This window comes from Gopherus evgoodei, chromosome 6 (genome assembly GCF_007399415.2).
Source record: "Gopherus evgoodei ecotype Sinaloan lineage chromosome 6, rGopEvg1_v1.p, whole genome shotgun sequence".
NCBI lineage: Eukaryota > Metazoa > Chordata > Testudines > Testudinidae > Gopherus > Gopherus evgoodei.
The window spans coordinates 5,450,123-5,467,003 of NC_044327.1; the positions used below are offsets into that span (position 1 = coordinate 5,450,123).

A 16,881-nucleotide genomic window follows, 5' to 3' on the forward strand; every position below is an offset into this window, starting at 1 on the left:
ATTCTTGACCTTGAACGCAGAGCAACCCCCCCATTCCATCCCTGGGCCAAGATGATTTTTAAATTAACCCGTTCCTTTCCTCAATAGACAAATTTGCTCACGTGTGTCAGGGCTTTTGGTGATTAAACGCTCCTCTTAGATGTATGATCTTATCTAGATTGAAGTACCTTCTAGTGGGCATTGTTTAGTTGGATTTTCATGCGAGTAAATATTCCAATTCTCTAAATACCTGCAGGTTGATGAACCATAATGTACGTACATGTAGTATGCGGAGGTACCTTAGGGGGTGAGATGGAATGTTTAGACTGCCCCCCCCATTTTCCACTTACACACACAGGGAGGGTGCCCTGTCTGCGCTAGCGGTACATAAACTGACGATCTCTCCCTACAGGGTACTCACACAGGAGAGGCTAATGAGGATGGCCACAACCCTCCTACACCTCCCTTCAGCAAAGAGCATCAGCTAGTCTCTGGGAGACGGCGCCGCTTACTCTGATTGCATCCAGTGAGATGATCAGACTGTCAGCAGCCCACTCGGAAAGGAAAGGGGAGGGAAGATGGGTACACACACTCCTAGACCAGGCAGCTTCCTCACGGACTATGCCAGGCCGAGTCAGCCCACCATGGGTCGGACCTCCTAAAGATCCACTAGTTACCGGGCTTGCGTTAGAGTAGTCCTGGTCACAAGCTTTTGCTTCACAGGGTACTTGGGCGTCTTCCGGTAACAGTCACTCACACTGGCTCCCAGTACCATTCTGCATCTGATCTTGCTTTTTAGCTACAACAGGGAGAGAGTGCACTAGGACATAGGGTCTCCCCTTTCTAAACATGTCCCTCCTTTGTCCCTGCACTATCCCTAACCTGCTTTTGAATCCTTGCCCCACCAGACAGGGGGAAGAACAGGAGCTACGGTGGGGGATTTTTACAAGAGCTCTCCATACAAACAGCTTCAGAAGCTACGTTCACTGACAAAACAGGAGTAATTGGAGGATCGTGTTATAATTAAGTGATCCTTCCAGTGGCCACCTTTCTGGTCCTCTAGTTGGTATTGAGGCCAGTCTACTATACAGACCTTTTTAGTTTGCTTTTAGCTAGTGGATCTGATCCAAACACTTCCCAATTCGCTAGAATGCATTCTAAGGGTGTACACCATGCCCTGCCTGTACTCTGTCCCTACCCCATATCCTAGGGTGACACTGGGTGTCCCCAGTCTTAACAGGCAAAAATCCAGACCACTGGACTGTTCCTACCTTATCCAAGGGACCGGTTCCTCACCGTCGCCCTCAACTGCTTCTCCACTACTCGAGCGCGTTGCACCGTTGTGCCCTCTGGGGTCGGTCGACTGCGTCTCCGCCGAGGCCCGCGGTGAAGTCACTGGTGCGTGCTGGGCGTCGGTCATTGCTGTGATCCGCCAGCCACCGAGAGGGGTCCAGGCAAGGCTGATTTTAGCCTCGAGGCCCACCCAGGGATGCCAAAACTGTTGCAGGCACAGAGGGTGCCCGAGGCAAGCAACAGTGGTTCGTGCCTGGAGTGCTTAGCACCAATGAACACACACCAGGGTGGAGAAGCAAGCAAAGTTTATTTGAGATCTCAAAGTGGTGCTGGGAGACTTGACATGCCTCAGATCCAGCACCCCTACACAAGCGGCTTTTCCCTTTTTATAAGTTTTTTTTCTCTTTCTTCTTTCTTCCCCCCCCTTCCTCCCCCTGTAGCAATTACGTAAGCGCAGGTGCATTAAGTAATCTTGGCCGTGGCAACTCGTTAGTAAGTTTTCCTTCTGCAAGTTATCTTGTCCTTCTGCTAAAGGTGCACAGGCCTCATTATTTCTGCTTTAGACAGTTAGAACTGTTGCAACTGGTAACGGCTGTTACACCTGGCCTTTTAGGTCGATTAAAGTTCAACATGGAGGGACTCTTGTCTGCTGAGGCCTAAAACCAGTAAGGCTCCATACCCTTGTGGCCTTCCACCCTCCCGAGTTACTTAGGGTTAGGCTTAGTGACACCAACACCCTGACATTAGCCCCCTCTTCCCTGCCCCTTGCACACCAAGCAGGAGGCTCCCGGGAGCAGCTCCAAGGCAGAAGGCAGGAGTAGCACATGGCAGTGGGGCGAGGGACACCTGAACTGCTGGCAATTGGTAGCCTGCTGGGCAGCTGTGGCACAGAGAACTTAGGGGAGCAGGGAGCTGATGGGCTGCTGGTCCACCCTGGTCCCAAGCCCCACCAGCTAACTCCAATGGACTGTTCTTCCTGAAGCAGTGGACAAAGCAGGCAGCTACCAAACAATGTTACAAGGGAGCATTGGGCAACTTTAAGCAAGCACGTTCCCTAATTGATCAACAACGTAACAATGTTAACCAGGACAACTTTAAGTGAGGAGTTACTGTACCTATTTACATCTACCTTGGGATTGATTAGAGGTAAAAATCAATAAAATGGCCCAACTCCTAATTGTATTTATTCCAATTTACAAGGCAGAAGACTGCACATGAAGTGCAGTTTGTCTTGTCTTTGTTCATCTGAACCAGATGACTCTGAAAAAGAGAGTCAGGTAGGAAATCACTGTAAATACTAACACAAATGGCAATATTAATATTCCTTCCAAGAGAAATTAAATAGCATTGGGAGGAAAAAAAACACATTATTCAGTGTTTTCTGGAAGAGAGTATGAGATCATGCCATCAGGGTCCTGCTTTGTCTCTTTCTTGGTGTGCCTATTGCTGGATTAATTTAGCAGAAAGTGTGAGACTTTCCAAGCTGCCCCAGGGATTTCTACCCTCCATACCCCTTAAGATCAGTGAAGGGGTTGTCCAGTGGTTGGGCTGGTAGTTAGGATTTGAGGAATCTGAGTTCAATTCCCTGCTGTATCACAAACTTCCTGAAAGACCTTAGTCTCTCTGTGCCTCAGGTCCATATGTGTCAAATGAGGAGAACAACATTTCCCTGCCTCCCAGGTGTGTTGTGAGAATAAATACATTGAAGATTGTGTGGTGCTCAGATACCATGTGGTAATGGGGGCCACATATATACCTGAGATAAACAAACTCTCCTGGTATTGTGAATATAAAACTCTAACCTTAATAAACAACTTTCAGTCTTGCTGAGGATAATATGAAATAATCTTAGCCTGACAGCTTTCACTAAGGCTTTTTCTCTTCGCTAGAGCTAGGGTGTATTTGGAGAGCATCTTATCTCGGGAGTTCTCAAAGAGTAAATCCCCAGTCTGCCTAGTCAGGTTAAGGATCTTATTTTGTAGAGCTACTGGAGAGCAGGTTACCAGAATAATTACATGGGTTTCTTCAAGAGCCTTGTTTGTTTGTTTGTTTGTATTTAAGGCAAAGCATTACACAGTCTGTGAGTAAGTGAATCACAGAGCTGGGATCCAAAGGGAATTGAAAGTTAGTTCAAAACCAAATCTTTGTTTTACCCTCTCTGGAGAACTCAGTGAACCTTTTCAGTTTCATACACACCCCTCGCTTCCCCTTTACGGCTTGTTCTTATTCAGGCCTGCTCTGTTCTGAAGGAATTTATTTTCTTAATCAACTTAAAGAGGATTGAGTTGTTGCCTTCCATGGTAAATTCAAGGTCATTAACCCCTATATATCTAATTACATTTGGCTCCAAATGTCACACACTTGTTGATGGTGGTAATAGATTCTTGGCAAGAGCACCAGAATATCAGGTACTCCACGTGCTGCCAAGTTAGGCCATCAACAAGAAGAAATTAAACAAAGCCCTCTCTCTCTCTCTCTCCCTGTGTATAGATATAAATCATTTTTTTTACATTACACCAAAAAAGGCAGAACCACTAGTGGTTGATGCACAGAATAAGTGAGGAGGTTGCTGGTAGCAGTCTGCCTCCTCCTCCTCCATCATCCTTCTACCCTGTGGATTGATCATACTTTCAAAGAGAACAACTGGGACACTGTGGTTGGGGATGTCACAGTGTTTTGCTGGGAGATAAAGGAAATTGGCATGGAAATTCAAATCTCCTATTGCGTGTTATACAGGAGGTCAGACTAGATGATCACAGTGGTCCCTGCTGGCCTGGTAATGTATTAATCTATGGAACAGAACGAGAAAGGGACATTCTCCCCCCCCCTCCAACCACTCCCCTTTCAGAATGAAAATCTGAGACACTTTACAATAAGGGGCAGGATGGGAAAAAATAATATTGATCGCTCTGTGACCCTTTCAGTATTTTCTCCTAGTCCCAACCTTGCTGATCTAGGTTTTACTCTACCACTCCCTCCCTGCCCCACATCTTCATTCACCATTTGACTTCATTTCTCCTTGCATGCATCCCAACCAACCCAGCTTGCCCCACTCCTGGTTCAGAAATTCCACGGCCCCTCCCTACTTAGAAAAACCAACGTATGCTGGTGCCAGTTCTCTTGGTTTTAGCCTGAGTCTCACAATATTTGATTTTGTAGGTAAAGATCCAGCTTCTGGAGACAAATGATGACATGAGAATCTCTGCTACATTTTTTTTTAAATAAGCAATTTTCTAGCTCTCATGGTTATGTAGAAAAGCTTGAAAATGTGACCCAAGTTCATCTAAGAACCAGAAAGCAGAATACAAATAAAAAGAACCCCACCATTTTGTTTAAAAGAAACTCAGGATGTCAAGCCAATCTCCTGATTTTGGGGGCCTGACTCAGGGTTTTTGAATGTTTGGGATTGGCAATACTGTACACACACTCCTTGCGAGAGTAAGAACCCTGCGATACTGGACCCTATCACTTGACATTCCCAGGCTCAGAAAGCATGCACACACACACACACTCACCACTCCCTGCAGCTTCAGAAACCCGTGCTTCCCTTTCCTCCAGGATACTCACCACTACCTGGCTGTGCCTCTGCTGCTGTGGGTCTAGCCCCACAGACCTCTGTATTCTCGGTATGCCAGCTCCAGCCCCATGAGGGTCTTCCAGTAGCATTGTGTAGTACTGCATCCTACACGCAGCCCAACTCATTGGTGGGGTTTAGCTCCATAAGTCCCTAAATGCACAACTGGCTGTATAGAAGTCAATATTTGCAAGTAGAATTATTATTTAACATATTGACAGATCCATGGAACATGAGGTACAAGTCAAAGAAAAATGCATTACTATCATACTACTCATTTTCCTAACATTAAATAAAAACAATAATATGTAGCACTTAGTAGTAGATTTCAAAGCCCTTTACAAAGGAGATCAGTATAATTATCTCAATTTTACAGATGTGGAAACTGAGGCACACAGCAGGACTGTGACTTGCCCAAGTTCATTCCTTTATTGAACCAGAAAGCTGAAACAATAGTAGCCCCCACCCCAAACAGAGACACACATCACCACTACCCCCCAGCCCACCCCAAAAAAGGCACATGTAGGCAGACAGGTTTTCTGCCTATTGTTTTGTAAAGTTTTGTGTGTCTGTGAAAGAGAGGCAAAGAAAGACCAGAGGGATGGGCAGAGAAAGCAGCAGGGAAGCACCAGCCACAGCCATAGAAGCACTAGAGGCATGGACCTGAGAAAAATCTGACAGAGAGCTTTTGGGCTGAGTGCTGGCTGGAAAGGGGCTTGCAGGTATGAGCAAAGACACTGTCTCTTGTTGTCTTATTCCTCCTGTCTTCAGGGAGACAGGACTTCATACATTCTTTGTAAATAGACAGGGTTGCATCAAAAAAACTCCTGACTCTATCACCAATTTATCCTAATATAAACAACATACAGGCCCCAAATTTTGGCTAACCATTTGAGTCAATTTTTAACCCGTCTTGTTCCTTTTGACCTAAAAGGTTAACCAAGGCTTGGGACATGTGCGTTGTTTCCATTTGGAGAAGAAATTGATGACAGAGTTCAATATTTCTTTGATGCAACCGTGACTATTTACAAAGAATGTGCAAAGTCCTCTTTTCCTGACATGGTCTGAATTTATTGCTGTATAAATAAAATGATCAGTTCTGTTAATCTTTTCTGGAGTCTCTCCAACCCTCTTGATCTAATCCCTCCGTTCCCTCTGACTGCTTTATTGGGGGAATTCACCCTGTTAATCCCCATAATAACTAGCTGTCTCAGGCAGATAAATTATTTTTCCTTCATGTAGCAAAATTTTAGGTGGTCTGACAGTCTGATGGTTTTGTTGATTTATCTGGGAACCCCTTTTCCCTGAGCAGCATATAGCTTATTTTTAAGTATTACTATGGACTGCTCCAATCTATCTGCATGCACGGATTGCTTTCTTTGGTCATTACTGATTCTTGCAAAATGCCCTTCCTTGTGGTGTGCAGTTAGCTTGTCTCATCTTTCCAAACCAGTATCAACATACACAATCCACCTCAGCTGCGAGGCTGGGCATGCCCTCTGCACGTGAAAAGGGTCAGGCCCTGGCTCATAATGCAGTATTTTTTCAGTTCATCAGGCTTGAGCTGCAAATCTTGTTCCAGTATAAATGTCTTATCCTTGTTCATCATAAGTTGCCCATAAGGAACAATCATTAAGAGCAGCAAAGAGTCCTGTGGCACCTTATAGACTAATAGACGTATTGGAGCATGAGCTTTCGTGGGTGAATACGAAGTGGGTATTCACCCACGAAAGCTCATGCTCCAATACGTCTGTTAGTTTATAAAGTGCTTTCATGGTATAATTCCCCGCTCTGAACCTTAGCGTCCAAAAGATGGGGTACCATCATGAATTCCTCTAAGCTCAATTACCAGTTTAGAACCTGTAGCGCTGCCACCAACCAGGAATTCCAGTGCCTAGTACACTCTGGTCCCCCCAAAACCTTGCCGGGGCCCCCCCAAGACCCAGACCCTCTGGATCTTAACACAAGGAAAGTAAACCCTTTCCCTCACCGTTGCCTCTCCCAGGCTTCCCCTCCCTGGATTACCCTGGAAGATCACTGTGATTCAAACTCCTTGAATCTTAAAACAGAGAGGAAAATGCACCTTCCCCCCTCCTTCTCTCTTCCCCTCCCAGATTCTCCCTGAGAGAGACAGTAATCCTAACACAGAGAGAAATTAGCCTCTATCTCCCCTTCCCTCCTTTCTCCCCACCAATTCCCTGGTGAATTGAGACCCAGTCCCCTGGGGTCTCACCAGAATAAAAAAACAATCAGGTTCTTAAACAAGAAACGCTTTTAATTAAAGTAAGAAAAACAGTAAAAATTATCTTTGTAAATTTAAGATGGAATATGTTACAGGGTCTTTCAGCTATAGACACTGGGAATACCGCCCCAGCCTAAGTTTACAAGTACAAATAAAAATCCTTTCAGCAAAATACAAATTTGAACTCCTTTTAGCCAAATACACATTTGCAAATAAAGAAAACAAACATAAGCCTAACTCACTTTATCTACCTAGTACTCACTATTCTGAACTTATAAGAGCCTGTATCAGAGAGATTGGAGAGAAACCTGGTTGCACATCTGGTCACTCTGAGCCCCCAGAGTGATCAACAACCAAACACTAACAGCACAGCACAAAAACTTCCCTCCCTCAAGATTTGAAAGTATCCTGTCCCCTGATTGGTCCTATGGTCAGGTGACAGCCAGGCTCACTGATCTTGTTAACCCTTTACAGGCAAAAGAGATATAAAGTACTTCTGTTCTATTAACTCCTACTATCTGTTTATGACAGGTGCACAGGACTCTGCTGCTTTTACAGATCCAGACTAACACGGCAACCCCCCTAATCATTAAGAAGTAAACACACTGTGAGACAGCACAAATGACAGTGTCTCCACACTCTGCACTCAATGGGAGCTCAACAGTAAACATACCAACCAGTTACTGTGCAGCAGCTTCTCTCAGAGCTTTATGACCAAGAATCTTCATGTAAGACAGCACTACAATGTAACCTAACTCTTATGAAGTTCATATTTTATTCCCACACATAAATGCCACCTTAAGATAGAGTTAATGTTGAGAGTCTATATCAGTCATTTCGGGATAAAAACAGCAGAAATGTAAGATTTAGTTCCAGAACGCCATGCTACTTTCTTATGTTAAACTCAAATTATTTCCTTCCTGAAATATATTTCTCAAGTTTTAGGGTTCTTTTAAAGAATCCTATTTGTAGATGTTCATTTATTAGTAGTAATATACTTTGAAACCTGAAAAACAGTATGACTTCCCTTTCCAATTCCGTTCCTTCACAGATTCTTGTTTCCCTTTGAATATGTCTGATATGGGGCCAGATTCTCAGCTGGTGTAAATTGAGTTATGCCAGCTGAGGTTCTGGCCTGTAACCGTCTGTCCTCATGGTCCTTGCTTCCAGAGGCTGATTGATGTGACTTGATTCAATTTCAGATTAGCCTGCCTGTATTTTTGAGTATTGCAGCTTTTAAAAGGCTGTTTCCAGTGGGAAGTCTCTACAGTAGGAAATGTGTTTGTATTAGAAAAGCCATTCTTACAGAACCAGAGAAATGTTTCACGCAACTAGTGTTTGAGGAAGCTTGTTATCTTTTGATTCATGAGTAAAAAATTTGAACTAGTTCTTCACAAACATGGCCAAAGCTTTTCCATCCATTCCTCTAAATTATCATTTTCCCTGACTGTTGTCAAATTGCAAAGTTAACATTTTGGCATTGTTTTTATTGGAATCAAGCAAATTACATGACCTTTTAAAATCAGATTTCAGTGAGCATGTTGCTTCCCTGGTGGAGATCACTTTGGTTTCTCACTCAGGTGTCCTTTCCTGGCTTCAGAAAGAAAAGGTGAAATTAAGAGGGAAAGCTAATCAACGTTAACCTAAACTCAGAACAACAAATCACACCAATCTCACCTTGATGCTTCCAAGCTTGTTTACTTTAGTGCTACTGTTCATCTTATCAAATCTGGTAGTGATAGAGGTTTCTGAGTTAAGGTATTCTCAAAATAAACCTAGAAATAAAATCTGTTATTTATCTGGCTTCCCCCCGCCCCCTTCAGTGTCCTGTCAAGTTATACATTAGCACTAGGATGCACAGGGAAGGATTCTGATAAAATACTGCTAAGAAGGACTGTGGTACTTCAGGAGTAGTCACATTAAAATCAGCAGATCGTCTCATGGAAAACTGGATTGTAAACATGCAGTCCAGTCCGAGTAAGGGGTGTCACATAGCAGCCCCTCTGAGAGTCCCCATCTGGTACCCCTCCCCCCTTGCTCGGGAATGTGGGAAGTAACCTGCACTGGTCCCTTTCCTGGCACAGATTACTTTCCATCACAGGCTGGTGATGAAAACAAAGCTTCTCCCACTTCCCCATTACTGCCTCCAGGCTTTGCCAATGTGGGTAACCTGTAGGGGCATCTTTACTCCTCCATACTCCCCTGTGCAGGCAGGCATGCAGGATAGCTCATGGCTGTATCCAGAGTAAAGTGCGACTCAGCCTACGTAAGGGTATCACAATCTCACCCAAAGCCTTCCCATTTGTTTTTTCTTTCCTGTTCTAGTTCTTACATGAGAGAACAGCGCTGGCACCCTACTTCCCACAAAGGAAAATAAAAAAGCCTCTTGCAAAAACAATTCACATCAGATAGAGAAGGGAAGTGGCAGAACACACATCAGGGCAAAAATACCTCTTTGGTGTCATTAGTTGCTCTTGGTAACTTTAGAATTTGAGCTGACACTTCTGCAAAGGGTCTTTTCAGCTGCAGATAGTTTGAAATGAATTTCAAGCAAAGATGAAACCTTGCTTGCTTTGGTTCAGGTTGTAAACTATTTGTAAAACCCAGGGTTGGTAATTGCTATTGAGAGAGATGTGGACATAGAGAGGCACTTTTTGTAGCAATGACATTCATACTGCGGCCGTAAGGCTTCCATTTCTAAACTTCCTATTTCGAGGATTTATAGCTCAGCTGTAGATTGTGCTGCTGCTGAAGCCTCCTAGGTTAAAACCACATTGGCCATTCCTACTGGAGTAGCTCCTGTATTTGCATAAATGCGAGATCAGTTTAGTTTAAGAACATTAAGGGCCAGATTGTCAGGTTGCATTTTGGTTTGAGGAAGAGACATCGTGTAGCTCTGATGCCTCAGGAGCAGATCACAGAGAGGATTGTGACTCAGAGTCAGACTAGAGGCCATGAATCTATGAATTCCTCTCTCTCTCTCCCCTTAATCCATAGGGAAGTGATCTGTGCTGAGGCTGCTGACCAGTGCATTGGAGAAAGGATGCAGTTAAGATTCCAGCCACTTATGCGTTAGGAGAGTAGCAGCCCAGCAGTGCTGATAGGCTGTGCAGAGTAGTAAGGGGGCACCTGGGTGTATAAGGGCCATGATTCAGCTAATCATGTACTTAAATCCATCGTAGTCTGCAGACCACGTAACCCTCATTATGATGTAGTGTTGTGAAACAAACCATAAATGTTTAGTGCTGCTGCTGCTGCTGGAGGTCTTTAACTGAAGTCATTAAGTGATGGTTGTTCTGCTTTCATAATATAGCTTCTGATCTAATTCTCAGCTTTTGGAGAGCAAAAGAATTTGGATTGCTCTTAAAATCAGAGCTGCCAAAAAGTTTCTCACCTGAAAATTATTTTTCTCATGTGAAATTAGCTTTCGAGAGCACAATTTTTTTCATTCCTGAAAATGTCAGTAGAGAAAACAACAATCTTGGCAGAGAAAATGTTGGTAGAGCAGTCTCCTACAGCCTCATCTGCATTTTCACCTGTGCTCTGACCTAGAGTGAAAATAGATGTAATCTTGCTTTAAGATGGCCTGAAAGGCTGGCAGATGTGTCAGCATCTTCCTATCAAATCTGATGTGAAGATTATCCTTAGAACATGCCTTCTGTTTGCTCTCATGTGCACAAACCTCTTCCTACTTATAGCAATTAGAGAAGCCTAGGAGCTGGTGATGGAGCACTAGAGGGTTCTAAAGTTAAAGGTGCCTTCTGCCCCACCATCCAATGCCAGTGGAGGCACCATCTTTCAAGTAACATACCCTCTGTGGGTTATCAGGTTCATCATTTCCTGTTCAGATTAGTGTGTGCTTGCAAGCCAAGAGTGTTCTCCCGTCAAGCCCGACCCCAGCTTGGCCAGATGGGAGTAAGACACACTCCCTCCATGGCCTCTTCACATCTCGGCTCCAAGCCCAGATGATATTGTGCACCCTCTGAGAGCAAATAGGGTGTGACGTCTTGATGCTACCCACCCCACCTATGTGTTGGCTAGCAGTGTTCAACTGAGGCCCGAGGAGGAAGTAGGCTACACATGGCAAAGGGCCATAGCAAATTACTTCCCCATGGATCAACTGTGACTGTGTCACTTCTCTTCCCCAGGGGTCAGTGCTACTACATGCAGCATCTGGGGCTGCATCCGTCTGCCCAGAGTTTATGAGCAGTGGGCAGGCTGCTCATTCTGGACTCCTAAAGAGGTTTTGTTTATATAGTAGCTTAGGCCTGATGCGTCAGGAGAACTGGTTTCTGATTTCTTACTCATAATGAATATGGCTTTACACTACAAAAAGCCCCATTGAAGTCAGTGAAACTACGTAAAGTAAAGTGTATTGAACATGTAGCAAGTTCGCTTCCAAGGAATGACCCAGATCCCCAGCTGGTGCAAACTGGTGTGGCTCCATCAACATAAGTGGATCTACACTAGTTTGTAGTAACTGAGGATATGGCCCAACATGGTTAAAATTGCCTTTTACCACAGAATTTGGGTAAGTTACCAATTATTCACAATAAAACTAGTAAAAGAAACAACCAACAGACACCTGACTGGTACTTAATCGAGCTACTAGATATTGTTTTGTGTTTATTATTACTAACTCATGATAGAAAATAATTGTATTTGCTCACCAGACTTTTCTCAGCCCATGGAAAATGGAAAATATTGAACTGTAGAAAATACAGTCTATAGCGCACATATAGTGCAAAAATAAAAAAAAGGAAGAGAAAATGGAAATGATGGATGGCAAGGGTTGGGCTACATGCAGTGCAGGCTTAAAGGAACAGAGCCTAGTAACTCTATTACAGTTGTGATGACTCTAGGTAGCCATTTATTTGTCTGTATTACAGTTGCTGGAGTTAGCGCTGAAAGTAGGAGGGTGTTAACACATTTGTAAAGAGAAATAATGAGACTGGAACCATGTGGCTAAGATTACATGTTATTCTAAGACCTAAAACTAAGCAGGTTTTTTTGTGGACATTTATCATTTCATACCGAAAGCTGTTCGTGCACTAACTGCACTTTGGACATTTGTAGCTGGTGTGCAGTATGCTTGTCTTGAACGTCCGTTTGTTTCGTCACAGAAGTGATGAAAAGTGGTCTGAAGAACAGCGGATCTGTAAGAATAATTTTAGCTACTGAGTGGGCTTTCCAAGTCTGTCACCCTGAAGGAATCCGTTTTGTGAACAGGTAGTGGGAAAGTGCTATGCCTCTGGAGAAGATTCGCTTGAAAGGGTACATAGGGTTATATAGAAGTTTTGTGTGGTGAGCTCAGGATCCTATGTGTGCTTTTAAGAGTCACAAAACTGACAGTCTGGCTGCTTATCATGGCCAATAATGTGGAAAGTCTTGACTTATTAAAAGAAAAGTCAGGGCAACAATGTTCTATTTGTGTTGAGTTTTTTCCAGTAGGGAAATGTTAAATGCCTTCTATACGTTTTAAAAGCATAAAAAAACAGCAAACATCAACTGAGGAGCCATACCTGAAAATTCATGGGACTTAGCAGCAGGCAGACCCATGCACCACGGGCTAGATCAGGGGTTCTCAAACTTCATTGCATCACGACCTGTTCTGACAACAAGCTGCATGACCCCAGGCGACCCCATTAAAACAGGTTGCGATCCACTCTGGGGTCCCAGCCCACAGTTTGAGAACTGCTGGGCTAGATCCACAAAGGGGACTTAAGCTCAGTATTGTAACTCCTCACTTTAGGCACTTTGTCACCTAGAGGAAGCCACAGTCCTGCATTAGATGCCCAGGCTCCCTATACAATGCATGGAAAGAGTTAGGTGCCTAAAAATGGAATCCCACAAGCTGGCACACTGAACATGGAGCTGCATACACTGCCCAAGAGGAAATGCCATGGAGAGGGATGTGGTATAACTCTCTTGGCATCTATCTCCACTTGTGATTCACAACTGTGAACCCTCTCTTTGAGTTAGATAGCTACGTCCTTCCTTGCAAAAAGCCAAGGAAGAACAACCACCATCACTATATCTTTTTCCTAGTGATTAGAGCCCTCACCCAGGATGTGGAAGAACGAGGTTCAATTCCCCCTCTGGTTGGTGGGGAGTAAGGATTTGAGCCCACCTCTTTCTTCTCTCAAGAAGTGCCCAATCACTGGGATAGAGTTCTGTCAATCTCTCCTGTACATTTCATGCTGTATACAAAATTAAGTAATCATTGGACTAGGGACTTGAACCTAGGTCTCCCACATCGCAATTGAGGTCATTAATTGTAATGATCTTGGGGCTCATTAAATAACAAACCAAATGAACGAGAAAGGAATAAAACTGTTAATAAAACAAACTGGAGAGCTTTTGTAGCTGCTGCACACAGCCATGTGGTGTTCCCAACCCCCCACCTCCAGAGCAAATCTCCCATTCCCACATTCACAACACTGTCCCTTATCAGGGAGCATCTCCAAATCACAATCTTTAATAGAAACATATTTCTACATCTTCCCTCTTAAAGAAAAATGAATTAACTCTTATATAATATATATAAGTATATACACATATTGAATTCTCATCTCATCTAGTACATTTCCATAAAGCCAATATATCAACTACCTAGAGAGGAGAGGTTACCAGCACATCACTCTCAAGTGAGTCCTTACTTTCTTCAGATGTGCCTTTTCCCAGGTGGGTTAGCAGGTCTCGGCAGGCATTGATCATGGGATTGGACATGATGCAGAAGAGTGTGGCATACTTGTTCACCAGCTTGATCTTCTCATTACTCTGAGCAGGCAGCCTGAGGGTCTCCACCTCGCTGAGGGAATGCTGCCGTGCCGTGCCGTGCTTTCCAATCAGGTCATTGCATGTGCTCAGGTCCTCCACTTTGCTGGACAGGGTGTGCAGTGTGTTCTGCAGCTCTATCTTGTCTGTCTGCAACATGGACTCTTCATCACCCAACTCATCCAATTCCACCAGCATCCTGATGGCCCTGAGTTTATCACAGAGTGCAAATGGCACCGCTCTACATGGACAGGTAAACTGGAGGGACCTGCTTGTTTATCTGGATTGTACGTTGCCCCTGCAAGGAGCGCAACCCTCAAAACAGGTCATGATATTCCCCGAAGAGTGTCCCAGAGCCAGGTTCGGTGTGATCTTGTAGTGAGAGCACCCATTTTGCCAGACTGAGTTTCTCACATGCAGCCAGGCCTAAAATTGGCATCACCTCCTTTGGCACTACATTGAATGGGAGCGTGTATATAACAGTGCCCCTTCCCTTCACTGGTATATTGTTCCAGAATAACCAGTTACATTTAATTTTTGTTGGTCCCAGTTTTGGACTTATTTTTAGTCTCATAATCTTGTTAAGACAGAATATTAACCTGAGTTCCTGTGTCAAGTTGCAATAGAATATTTGTTCTACTCACTGTCATAGGCAGTATCCAGCCCCTCTCATCAGGCTTGCTAGATCCCAGTACGTCTATGAAAAACTCCTCAACCAGATTGTTTTTAACTGAATGCACTTGACTTTTCTGAATTTGAGATCTGCAGCATTTTGCAAAATGATTGTTTTTCCTACATTTATGAAGTTTCCCAAAAGCAGCACACTGTTTGGGGGCATGCTATGACCCACACCTTTCACATGACTGTGTATGCCCTCTTTCCCCTAGCAGAAGTTTTCATATGGGGTTTCACCGGTAGTCTCCTGGAATCAGTCTCTATCTCCCTGAGGCTACTGCAGCCAAACTGGGAGAATTTAGGTGCTAAGACTCCAGCGGTGCAGCGGGGATAAAGCAAGCTCCTTACTTGCCCTGGCTCCATGCTGCTCCTGGAAGTGTCCAGCACGTCTCTGCGCTGACTCCACAGCCCCCATTGGACAGGAATTATGGCCAATGGGAGCTGCGGTGTGCTGGGGGGGGGGAGGAACTGCAGGTATGGGCAGTGCATGGAGCCCCCTGCCCCACCCAGTGGCTGCAGGGATGTGTGCCAACTCTGCAGCTCCCATTGGCTGGGAACTGCAGCCAATGGGAGCTGTGGGGACGATGCCCGTGGGGAGGGACAGCGAGCCGAGACCCTCTGGCCCCCTGCCTAGGAGTCACTGCCAGAGGGATGTGCCGGTCGCTTTCGGGAGCCGCCCGAGGTAAGCGCCGCCCCCTTCACCCCCTCTCGCACCCCAACCATCTGCCCCAGCCCTGAGCCCACATCCAAACTCTCTCCCAGAGCCTGACCCCTCACTCCCTCCCACACCCAATCTCCCTCCCAGGGTCAGCATCCCCTCCTGCATCCAGGGGTGAAAGTAACTTAAAGGACTTACCAGTACTCCAGAGTCCTTAGAAGGGGGTGGGGCCTCAACCAGAAGAGGCGTGGCCTCTACTGAACAAGGCGGGGCCTTTAAATTCCCAGGCGCTTTAAAACACGATTTAAAGGCCCATGGGCTGAGGCTGTGGTAGCAGCAGTTGGGAGCCCCGGGCCCTGTAAATTACCCCTGGAGCTAACAGCTGCAGAGGCGTCTGAGAGGCTCAGAGGTGATTTAAAAGGCCCCGGGCTCCAGCTGTCACTCCCACAGGGGAGCCCTGGGCACTTTAAATCACCATCAGAGGGGGGGCCCAGATGCCATCGCTATCCCGGGGCCCTGGGCTCTGGCGGAGCTTTAAAGGGCCCAGGACTCTGCTGCAGTAGAGGCAGCTGGTAGCCCTGGCCCTTTAAATCACTGCCAGAGCCCTGCTGCTGCTACCCCAGGGCTCCAGCAGCGGGGCTCGGGTGGCGCTTTAAAGGGCCCCGGAGGGTAGCGGCAGAGGGAGCCCTGGGCCCTTTAAATCACCACCCAAGCCGCACTGCTGGAGCCTTGGGGTAGCAGAGGCAGCCGGAGGCTCGGGCAGTGATTTAAAGGGCTTGGGGCTCTGGCTGCCACTACCGCCCTGAGCCTTTTAAATTGTCTCCGGAGCCCTGCTGCCGGAGCCCTGGGTAGCGGTGATGGGGCTCCGGTAGCAAGTTAAAGGGCCTGGGGCGGTAGCGGCAGCTGAGCTGCTGCTACCCCAGGGCTCCAACAGTCTCCGGGGTGATTTAAAGGGCCCAGGCTGGTAGCAGCTACCAGAGCCCTGGGCCTTTTAAATCGTCCCCAGAGCCCTGCTGCTGGAGCCCTGGGGAGCTCCAGCGCCTGTTTTAAGGGCCGGGATGGTAGCTGCAGCAGGAGCCCCATGCCCTTTAAATTGCCACCTGATCCCCGCCGCCTCTACCTCAGGGCTCCGGCAGCAGGGCTGTGGTGGCAATTTAAAGAGCCTGTAGCTCCAGCCACTGCTGGGAGCCCCAGGCCCTTTAAGTTGCCCCAGGGGAAGCTGATCTGCCCCGGTACGGTGCACTGGCTCTTGCCGGCACACTGTACCGGGCCATACTGGCTTACTTTCACCTCTGCCTGCATCCCAACCCTATGCCCCAGGCTCAGCCCGGAGACACCACCCCCGCAGCTCCTATTGGCCGGAAACTGCAGCCAATGGGAGCTGTGGAGTCAGCTCTCAGTGCAAGGGCAGCACATGGAGCCCCCTCGCCTTCCCCCCCAGGGGCTGCAGAGATGTGCTGTCACTTCCCGGGGCAGCATGGGGCCAGGGCAGGCGGAGTGTCTGCTTTAGTCCCACTGCGCCACCAGACTTTTAGCAGCCTAAAATCTCATGGTTTGGCTTAAGTACCCTCTGGGACATAGAGCCCCAATCCGTGAGACTCCTGGCGAAGCCAGGAGGGTTGGCAACCCTAGCACTCACAAACCCCCTCCCAGGAACCAAAATGGAGTCAGCAGCCCCAGCAA

At 46.2% G+C, this 16,881-nt stretch overlaps 1 protein-coding gene across 3 annotated transcripts in view; it reads left to right on the forward strand.

Annotated features, from left to right (window-relative positions):
• Nucleotides 1–16,881, forward strand: part of NRG1 (neuregulin 1) — an 843,690-nt gene that overhangs the window by 186,102 nt on the left and 640,707 nt on the right. The gene's annotated exons all lie outside the window — the stretch shown is intronic.